Genomic DNA, 10526 nt, shown 5'->3' on the forward strand with positions numbered 1-10526 from the left:
TTTCAATTGTTTTTCTACTCTCTATTTCATTTAATTCTGCTCTAATTCTTATTATTTCCTTTCTTCTGGCACCTGAGGGCTTCTTTTGCTGTTCTTTTTCTATTTGTTTGAGTTATAGGGTTAATGTTTTGATTGTGGCCCTTTCATCTTTTTGGATGTGTGCACTTATTGCTATAAACTCACCTCTGAGCACTGCTTTTGCTGTGTCCCAAAGGTTCTGGTTGGATGTGTTTTTATTCTCACTTGAGTCTGTGAATTTCTTTATTCCATCTTTAATTTCTTCTATAACCCAGTGTTTTTGAACAATGTGTTGTTCAGTTTCCATGTGTTTGATTTTTTTTCCTTGATTTTTCTGTCATTGATTTCTACTTTTATGACTTTTTGGTCAGAAAAGATGCTTTGGATTCTGTTAAGTCTTGTTTTATGGTCTCATATGTGGTCTATTCTGGACAATGTTCTATGTGCTTTGGAAAAGAAAGTATACTTGGCTGCTGTTGGCTGGAGGGTTCAGTATTTGTCTGTGAGATCAAGTTCGTTGATTATAGTGTTTAGGTCTTCCGTGTCTTTATTGAGCTTCTTTTTGGATGTTCAGTCCTTCATCGAAAGTGATGTTTTGAAGTCTCCTACTGTCATGGATTGAATTATGTCCCCCCAAAATGTGTGTATCAATTTAGCTGGTCATGATTCCCAGTGTTGTATGATTGTGTACCATTCTGCAATCTGATGTGATTTCTTTATGTGTTGTAAATTCAATCACCATGATCTAATAAGATGGATTAGCAGCAATTATACTGATGAGGTATACAAGATTGGATAGTGTCTTAAGCCAATTTCTTTTGAGATATAAACGAGAGAAGTGAGCAGAGACACATGGAAAACTCACACCACCAAGAAAGCAGTGTTGAGAGCAGAGTGCATCTTTTGGACCTGAGGTTCCTGCGCTGAGATGCTCCCAGACCAAGGGAAGACTGATGCATCACAAGGACCTTCCTCCAGAGCCGAATTTGGACTTGTAGCCTACTGACTGTAAGAGAATAAATTTCTCTTTGTTAAAGCCATCCACTTGTGTTATTTCTGTTATAGCAGCACTAGATGACTAAGACACCTACTATTATTGTGGAGCTGTCTATCTCTCTTTTCAATGCTGTTAGAGTTTGTTTTATGTATTTTGGAGCCCTGTTGTTGAGTGCATAAATATTTATTATAGTTATGTCCTCCTGGTGTATTGATCCTGTAATCATTATATATTGTCTTTCTTTATCCTTTGTGGTGGATTTTACTTTAAAGTCTATTTTGTCAGAGATTAATATTGCCACTCCTGCTCTTTTTTGAGTGTTGTTTACTTGATATATTTTTTCCATCCTTTGAATTTTAGTTTGTTTGTGTCCTTAAGTCTAAGGTGTGTCTCTTGTAGGCAACATATAGTCAGATCAGAGTTTTTTTTATCCATTCTGCCACTCTCTGTCTCTTTATTGGTGCTTTTAGTCCATTTACATTCAGCTTAATTATTGATAGGTATGAATTTAGTGCTGTCATTTTGATGTCTTTTTGTGTGTGTTGTTGATAGTTTCTTTCTTCCACTTAATCTAGTGAGCCGAGTCATTTTTCTTTATGTATTTTTTCTTCTTTTTTATTGTTGTTGATTTTGTATTTGCTGACTCTTTATATTTTTCTTGTTTTTTATTTTGATGTGTAGGATTGTTAGTTTCCTTTGTGGTTACTTAAATATTTACCCCTATTTTTCTAAGTTTAAACCAGTCTTTCATTTCTTAATATTGCCTTGACTTCCTCTCCATATGAGAAATCTATGTCTACATTTTTTAGTCCTTCTTTTTTGTTTTAATGTTGTCATCTTTTACATATTGACATTTCTATTTCCCTATTTTCAGTGTTTTAGCTTTGATTTATTTTTGTGACTTCCCTGTCTGGGTTGATATCTGGTTGCTCTGTCCTGTGTTCTAGTCTTGGGTTGTTATCTGATGTTTTTGATTTTCTAACAGAGGACTCCCATTAGTATTTCTTGTAGTTTTGATTTGGTTTTTGCAAATTCCTTAAACTTCTGTTTATCTGGAAATGCCCTAAATTTGCCATCATATTTGAGACACAGCTTTGCTGGATATATAATTCTTGGCTGACAATTTTTTCCTTCAAGGTTTTATATATGTCATCTCATTGCCTTCTTCCTGCATGGTTTCTGGTGAGTAGTCTGAGCTTAGTCTTATTGACTTTCCTTTGTAGATGACTTCATTTATCCCTAGCCACTCTTCAAATTCTCTATCTTTGGTTTTGGTAAGTTTGATTATAATATGTCTTGGTGACTTTCTTTTGGGATACCTTATGTGGGGTTCGATGAGCATCTTGGATAGGTATCTTCTCATCTTTCATGATATCAGGAAAGTGTTCTGCCAACAAATCTTCAACCATTCTCTCTGTATTTTCTGTTATCCTCCACCTGTTCTGGTACTTCAGTCACTCATAGGTTATTCCTCTTGATAGAGTCCCACATAATTCTTAGAGTTCCTTCATTAAAAAAATTCTTTTTCCCTATTTTTCCTCAAATAAGTTGGTGTCAAGTGCTTTATCTTCAATCTCACTAATTCTGACTTCTATTGCCTCAATTCTTCTCGTATGACTTTCTATTTAATTGTCTAATTCTGAAATTTTATTGTTACTCTTCTGGATTTCTGATTGCTGTCTCTCTATGGATTCCTGCAGCCTATTAAATTTGTCATTATGCTTTTGAATAATCTTGAGATTCTCTATTGCTTTTTCTGTGTGTTCCTTCACTTGGTATGTGTTTTTCCTCATTTCTTCCTGATCTCTTGAAGAGTTCTGTATATTAATCTTTTGTATTCCACCTCTGGTAATTCCAAGAAATTTTCTTCCTCCAGGAATTTTTTTGTTTCTCCATTTTGGGAGATTGCTGAAGCCATCACGGTCTACCTCTTTGTGTGATTTGCTATTACTGTTGTCTCCGAGCCATCAATAAGTTATTATACTTATTTATTTTGTTTGCTTACTTTGTCCTAGCTTCTTGTTTTGTTTTGTTTTGATATGGCCAAATAGGCTGCTCCTGTGAGCTAGTTTGATTATTGGTGTCTTTTAGGCTCTAAGGAACTGTCACCAGGTGGTTAGATCTGTTACTAAGTATGTGAGCACAGGATTCCATTTACTTTTCTTGTATGGACTCAGCTCAGGTGTCCAGGTAGTCGGTCATGAAGTGTGTGGAGCAGGCTCTCACCTACAGTCCTAGACTGGAATGGGTGATTGGTTTTGGCACAGGTATCTGGCTGCAGTAGGTGGTCACTGACTGAGAAAGGCAGGAGGCTGATTGCTGCCACTGAGTGTCTGGCAGGAAAGCATCTCCCTGTTCTCTAGAGCATGTAGGTGGATGGGTTTTACACCCAGACTATGAGCACCCAATGCTGTTCGCCGTGAAGACGAGGGGGCACAAATTATTCTTGGACCCCTGTCACAGGTGGCCAGGTGGTGTGGGTGGAGCCACCAGTCCTCAGGCTCCTGATGTGGGTAGGTGAAGACCCTGCTTAATGGGCAGAGCAGTGTTAAATGTAGTGAACCTGTCACTTCACAGCTGAAACAGTTCAAGTTAAACTTCGGGTATATACTCTGTTGTACTGTGATAATGAAGACCAACGCTGTTGAAATGGGCACACATAAGTCTATGCAGGGGTGAAAGTCACTCACAGTCCATGGACCCCTTATGCCTGTGCCTAGGCAAGGAGTTGAGCCTACCCTGAGTTCCTGGCTTAGGGGAGTCAGAAGATTCTTTTTTCCCCTGTTTGTTAATTTGTTCCCTCTCCAAGGCCAGGAGAATGGCTCAGGGTGTGTGATGGGTCGTACTTCTGGCCCAGGGGACTTGGCAATTGCTCAAGCTGTCCTGGACCCGGTGCAGAGCAGGGAGCAGGGAGGTAAATGCAGAGAGGTTTTTCCCAAAGGGGGGTGTTTTTGATCCATGTGGTAGGCCAGATAAGAAAGGTACTTATCTTTCACTGATTGAGGGATGCTTCTCACTGGTTCTGGGTGGCTGAATAGACCCTCTGCCACTGGGTCTCTCCTGATGTGAAAAATGCCTCCCAAGAGCCACTGCCTGCCTCACTGTGCACACAAGCTGATCTAGCGTGAAGGGCTCTGGTTCTTGCCGGGTCAGGTCTGGGAACTCCTTGCTTCTTCTCAACCATCTCTCCCTCCCCCTGCCACTCAGTCCAATTCCTCAATTTTGCCTTTGATGTTCATGGCTCCTAGATTATCATATATAATCGATTCACTTGTTTTTCAGGTCTTTGTCTTTGTTGTAAGAGGGACCACTGGAAGAGGCTGACTACTCCACCGTCTTGGCCCCACCTCAGTCTTTTCTTTCTCTCCTGTCCTCTTGCCATTCATAAGACTTTCACTGGGTAATTTTTCAGAAGTAGACCACCAGGTCCTTCTTCCAAGTCTGTCTTAGTCTGGAAGTTCAGCTGAAACCTGTCCACTATGGTTGACCCTGCTGGTATTAGAAATACTGGTGGCATAGCTTCCAGCATCACAGCAATACACAAGCCACCACAATATGACAAACTGACATACATGTGGGGTAGCATATGAGGTAACATATGATCAAGAACTGACGGTTCTGAAGGATGAAGTACAAGCTGCACAGAAAGCATTGACTAAAAGCAAGTTTCCAGGAATGATGGAACACAAGTTGAGATTTTTCATCAAACAGATGCATCTCTGGAGGTTCTCATTCATCTATGCCAAGAAAATTGGAAGGCAGCTACCTGGCAAATCAACTGGAAGCAATCCATATTTGTACCCATTCCAAAGAAAGGTGATCCAACAGAATGGGGAAATTCTCTAACAATATCATTAATATCACACACAAGTAAAATTTTACTGAAGATCATTTAAAGTCGGTTGTAGCAGTACCTGGACAGGGAACTGCCAGAAATTCAGGCCGGATTCAGAAGACAGCACAGGGCAAAGGACGTCATTGCTGATGTCAGATGGATCTTGGCTGAAAGCAGAGAATACCAGAAAGATGTTTACTTGTGTTTTATTGTCTGTGCAAAGGCATTTGACTGTATGGATCATAACAAATTATAGATAACATTGCAAAGAAAGGTGTGTGTCAGGTTTGTACCCTTTTACCATACTCATTCAATCTGTATGCTGAGCAAATAATCCGAGAAGCTGGACTATATGAAGAAGAACATGGAATCAGGATTGGAGGAAGGCTCAATAACAACCTGAGCTATGCAAATGACACAGCTTTGCTTGCTGAAAGTGAAGAGGACTGGAAGCATTTTGTGATGAAAATCAAAGATTACAGCCTTCAGTATGGATTACACCTCAACATTAAGAAAACAAAAATCCTCACACCTGGACCACTAGCAACATCATGATAAATGGAGAAATGACTGAAGTTGTTAAGAACTTTATTTTACTTGGACCCAGAATCAATGCCCAAGGAAATGGCAGTCAAGAAATCAAACGGTGCATTGCATTGGACAAATCTGCTGCAAATGACCTCTTTAAAGTGTTAACAAGCAAAGATGTCACTTTGAGGACTAAAGTGCACCTGACCCAAGCCCTGGTGTTTCAATCACCTCATATGCTTTTGAAAGCTGGACAACGAATAAGGAAGACTGAAAAAGAATTAATGCCTTTGAACTATGGTATTGCAGAAGATATTGAACATACTATGAACTGCCAGGATTAATGAACAAATTTGTTTTGGAAGAAGTAAGGCCAGAGTGCTACTTAGAAGCAAAGAGGGCGAGATTTCATCTCAAATACTATGGACATATTATCAGGAGGGACTTAGTCCCTGGAGAAGGACATTATGCTTGGTAAGTAAAGGGTCAGTGAAAAAGAGGAAGACATTCAAGGTGACAGATTGACACAGTGGCTGCAACAATGGGCTCAAGCACACAACAATCGTGAGGATGGTGCAGAACTGGGAAGTTTTTCATTCTGTTGTACCTACGGTGGCTATGAGTTACAACCGACTTGACAGCACCTAACAACAACAGCAACATGTATTTGCTTGTTTCATATAAGTTGAGATCATACAGTATTTGTCCATTTGTAAACCAGAGACTAATGGATAGAATATATTGCCCCTAAACAGACTTTCAAGTATAATAAATGCTGAAATGTCAGAGGTGGCTTTGCACATCAGTAAGGAAATAATTACTCCCTAATCTTAGATGGAAACAAATGTAATCATATCCCTGCCTTTCATAATTTTCAAATATATATGTGAGATGTATCAAGGGCTAAGTATAAAATTGGAAAAATTCAGATATACATTAGAAAATTTCAAGTAAAAATTTCACGATTTCAGGATATGGGAAGATTTAAAAATTATGTAAATAAAAACTACAACTGCAAATATTAAACTGGAAATCTCAAACAACAAATTAACAAATTAGAAGATTAGGTAACTGTGACTGCATTAGATTAAGTAGATTAGGTAAATGCGATTGGATGAAGTCAAAATGAATTTGATTGGAATGATTGTATTAGATTGAAAGACTTTGTTAAATCACATGAGATTGGATTACATTTATTGGATTAATTGAATGTGATTGGACTGGATTGATTGGATTAAAGAGGAAGTACAATCACATGACATTGAAACAACATAAAAGTCTGTAACTCAGTTGTTCTTACTCATTCAAGGCTGGTCTCTTCTCTTGGCTTGTAACCTCCACTCCTGGCTAATTAGCGCATTCAGAGTCTTTGAGAAGGAATCTGGAAGCTGCACCACGGTGGTCCCAGTATCCATCTATTGAGGATCTATTGACAGACGAGAAAGACAGCTGGATTTCTGGTTAGTTTCTTTTTTTTTTTTCAGTTCTTTTAAATGCTCAGAGAAATAGTTCTTGTGAAAATCTATAGTAGTTTGAGTTTAGGTATTGGGGTAAAAATTCTTTAACATTTTAAAGACTGATAAAATTCATAATTCTGAATTCTAATTATTACACTGAGAATTGAATTTCGTATTAAATATACCCCAGTGCCCTGATTTGTGTGGGATAGTGCATAAGCTTTGTAGAGTCCTGGTGGTTTTCCCAAAGCAATTTAAAGACTAATTTATTTGTTCATTCTTAGTTCACATAGATTCATTGTGCATTTATTAGAACCTAATTATAAAGTAGGATGATGAAGATAAATCACTAAATACAACAGTCCAGGTCATCAGAGGTGAAGCTCCCAGTCTAACAGGTGAGACAACAATTTTATGTGTTAATTTGTCATTAGAAATTGCCTCCTGTCATGTAAAAGGTGGAAATTTGAGCTTTGAAGAAGAAACCCTGGTTTATTCTAGACTTTTATATATGTTTGCCAAAGAATTAGACATAGCATTTGTCTTAGGCTGGGTTCTCTAGAGAAGCAAAACCAGTAGTAGTGTATAAATATATATATAGACAGAGAGATTACAGCAAGGAAACAGCTCACGTGATTGTAGAGGCTAGAACATCCCAAGTTTTTGGATCAGGGTAGAGGTCTCTCCCAAGTCACACAGGGGCAGAAGCTGGCAAGCCCAAGATAGGAAGGTTGGAGAGCAGGGCTCCCAGTCACAGGCTGTGCAGATCGATGAATCCCAGGTTTGGCAGATAAGCTGACAGCTCAAGTCCCAAGAGCGGGAGATGAGATGACAGGAAGCAGCGGCAGGATCCAGCGAGAGCAAAAAGCCAGAAAGTCTGCTTATATACATCTGATTGGCTACTCACGGTATATTCAATCATGGGAGTGATTACATTAAAACAAGGAGAATCATGGCCCAGCCAAGTTGACACACAATCTTAACCATCACAGCATTCCCATAACCTTTTACTCTTTTGTAAGTCTAGGGAACCATTGGCTTTCTTTTTCCTTATAGAGTCTATTGTGCTAAATTGTAAAAATCAAAACCAGGCACTGAATTGTGCAAATCCTAATTCACCATTTATGTGTCAAGTGTCTTGTCTGAGACAGGATCCCATTGGGAGTAGGTAATCTTGGCAGTGGATGACATCACTTTGTGAGCAGAGGAAAATGATTTAGGTTTGACTTAGTGAGCAATGAGGCACCCACTTGGAAAAGAAGGTGCATGAAGAATTTTGTCTCTGTCTATATCAAATATTTTCCTTATCATGTGATTCAGGAAACCCAAAAATAATTTCTGAGGAAGACTGGCTTGAAGCTTTAAGGAGATGAGGCAGATGTCAGTTTATACACAGCTTCAGCTCCACAGACCCCATAAAGCTCAGACACTATTTGATTTTGGAAATTTAAGTTGTATATAAAATGGAAATTGTCAAACAAGCATAGAGAAGTTTTTGTGATCTAGGTAATTTTATAAGAAACTAAGTCAACATGAGAGTGAATATTAAACTATAATGTCACTGGAAGCTATGCAATTAATCTGTATTTGGTGTGAGAGCAAATTCTTTTTGGAAAGACTGTAAAGAACCATCTATGTGATCGGTGTCTTTTAAGCAGTACCTTGTATTGAGACTAGTTTTGAGTCCATGGAATGTTGAAGTGGAAACCATTACTGGGAATATTCTCTTGGCTTTGATCATTCAAACCAGATCCATTCATAAGGATTAAAACTGATGCCAAATATTTTATTTTAAAAGTTTCAATTCTAAATCCAAATCAACAGACATAATATTCAATATCTAGTCTAGATGATACTACAGCAATTTTTTCATATTTAAAATAAATCACTCTAAATATAAAATTAACTACTTTACTTGTGGTAATTACTATATTTCACCAATAAAAATCTCTTTTATGTCAGAATTTAATAAAAATCTGATTGAATTAAAGAGACGCAGGCTGTCAATACATGGGAGGAGGGACTCTCTAAAAACTCCTTGTTTGTGGACCTCGTTCCAGAACTGACTGCTAGTGGAAAACACCAGAGGCCAGAGAAGAACCTGCTGGAAGAGAGAAAGTGGCCGTGGCTGAACAATTTAAAAAAGCAAGCACATGTCCTATATGCCAGGGTTATCTTGAAAAACCCATGTACCTGAAATGTGGCTATGCCTGTTGCTTTCACTGCTTCAATTCACTGCAGACAGAGCCTCGTGGGAAGGGTTTATTGTGTCCCTTCTGCCCTATGGTTACTCAGAAGAATGACATCAGAGAGAATTTCCAGCTGCATGAGCTGATTTCCAATATCAAGCAACTGGAGCCCCAGCTGAGGGCTAATCAACGTGTGGACCCAAGGATGCTGAAATTCCAAGTGGATATGACCTTAGATGTTGACAGAGCCAACAATAACCTCATAATTTTTGAGGACCTGAGGATCATGTGATGTGGGTATCTCAAAAAGAATCGGGAAGATCGTGCTGAGAGATTTAACTCCATGTGTGTCCTTGGCTCCCTTCAGTTCACCTCTGGCCGCCATTACTGGAAGGTGGATGTGGGAACAAGCCCAGAACTGGATCTGGGGGTTTGCCAAGAATCAGTTAATCGGCAAGTGGAGATTCAACTGTCTCCAGAACATGGCTTCTGGACCGTGCGTGTGAGAGATGGAGAGATGTTTGCAGCCAGCACTGTGCCTTTGACTAACCTCTGTGTGAACCCTGGATTACGCTGAGTGGGGATTTTCCTGGATATGGATATGGGAAAAGTTTCCTTTTTTGACGTTAGCAAGGGATCCCATATCTTTACATTCACCAAAATACCTACTGTGGAGCCACTATGCCCATTTTTTGCTCCTGAAAATCCAGTTAGTGATGACACTCAAGGCTTCCTGAGCATCTGACCTATAGTGAATCTGGGCATGGCAAGTTATCCAGTGTATCCTGAGCAAGGGAATTAATCTTTGCCCATAAAAACATTTTTCTGTTTGATATACACCTAGTACGAATTTATAGCAGAAAAATATGGAATATTTCATGAATCATGTACATAAATTAAGTAGATTAATTAGGAAAACTCTTTTCATATATTAAGTATTTTGGTTGTATTCTTTGGGTTTTATGTTTATATTTCTGTTCCATAAATATATCCTGAAATTTCAGATCAATTTAAAAATGTTTTCTTCTTATTTTCTGTAATATCAGTTTAGGGTATTACGGAGGTTACAAACTAAATAAATCTTTGGATGTTATCGCTTGTTATGGATTGAATTGTGCCCACCAAAAAAATGTGTATCAACTTGGCTAGGTAGCAACCCAGTATTGTGTGGTTGTCCATCATTTTGTGATCTGATGTTATTCTATATTGCAAATCCTAACCTGTATGTTGTTAAGGAGGCAGGATTAGAGACAGGATTAGGATTAGGTTTTATCTTTAGTCAATCTCTTCTGAGATATAAAAGAGAACTGAGCAAAGAAGAGTGGGGCCTCATGCCACCAAGAACAAAGTGCTGGGAGTGGAGGTCATTCTTTGGATCTGGGGTCCCTGTGCTGAGGCTTTCCTAGACCAGGGGAAGATTGATGACAAGGACCTTCCTCCAGAACTGACAGAGAGAGAAAGCCATTCCTAGATGCTGGTGCTCTGAATTTGGACTTTCAGCC

General features: G+C 38.8%; 1 pseudogene; it reads left to right on the plus strand.

Moving 5' to 3' along the window:
• The window catches only part of LOC101353237 (ret finger protein-like 4A), a 36549-nt pseudogene extending 26723 nt beyond the window's left edge, over positions 1–9826 (plus strand).
• The last annotated feature ends 700 nt before the right edge of the window (positions 9827–10526 follow it).

This window comes from Trichechus manatus, unplaced genomic scaffold (assembly GCF_000243295.1).
Source record: "Trichechus manatus latirostris isolate Lorelei unplaced genomic scaffold, TriManLat1.0 scaffold00053, whole genome shotgun sequence".
Classification (NCBI taxonomy): domain Eukaryota; kingdom Metazoa; phylum Chordata; class Mammalia; order Sirenia; family Trichechidae; genus Trichechus; species Trichechus manatus.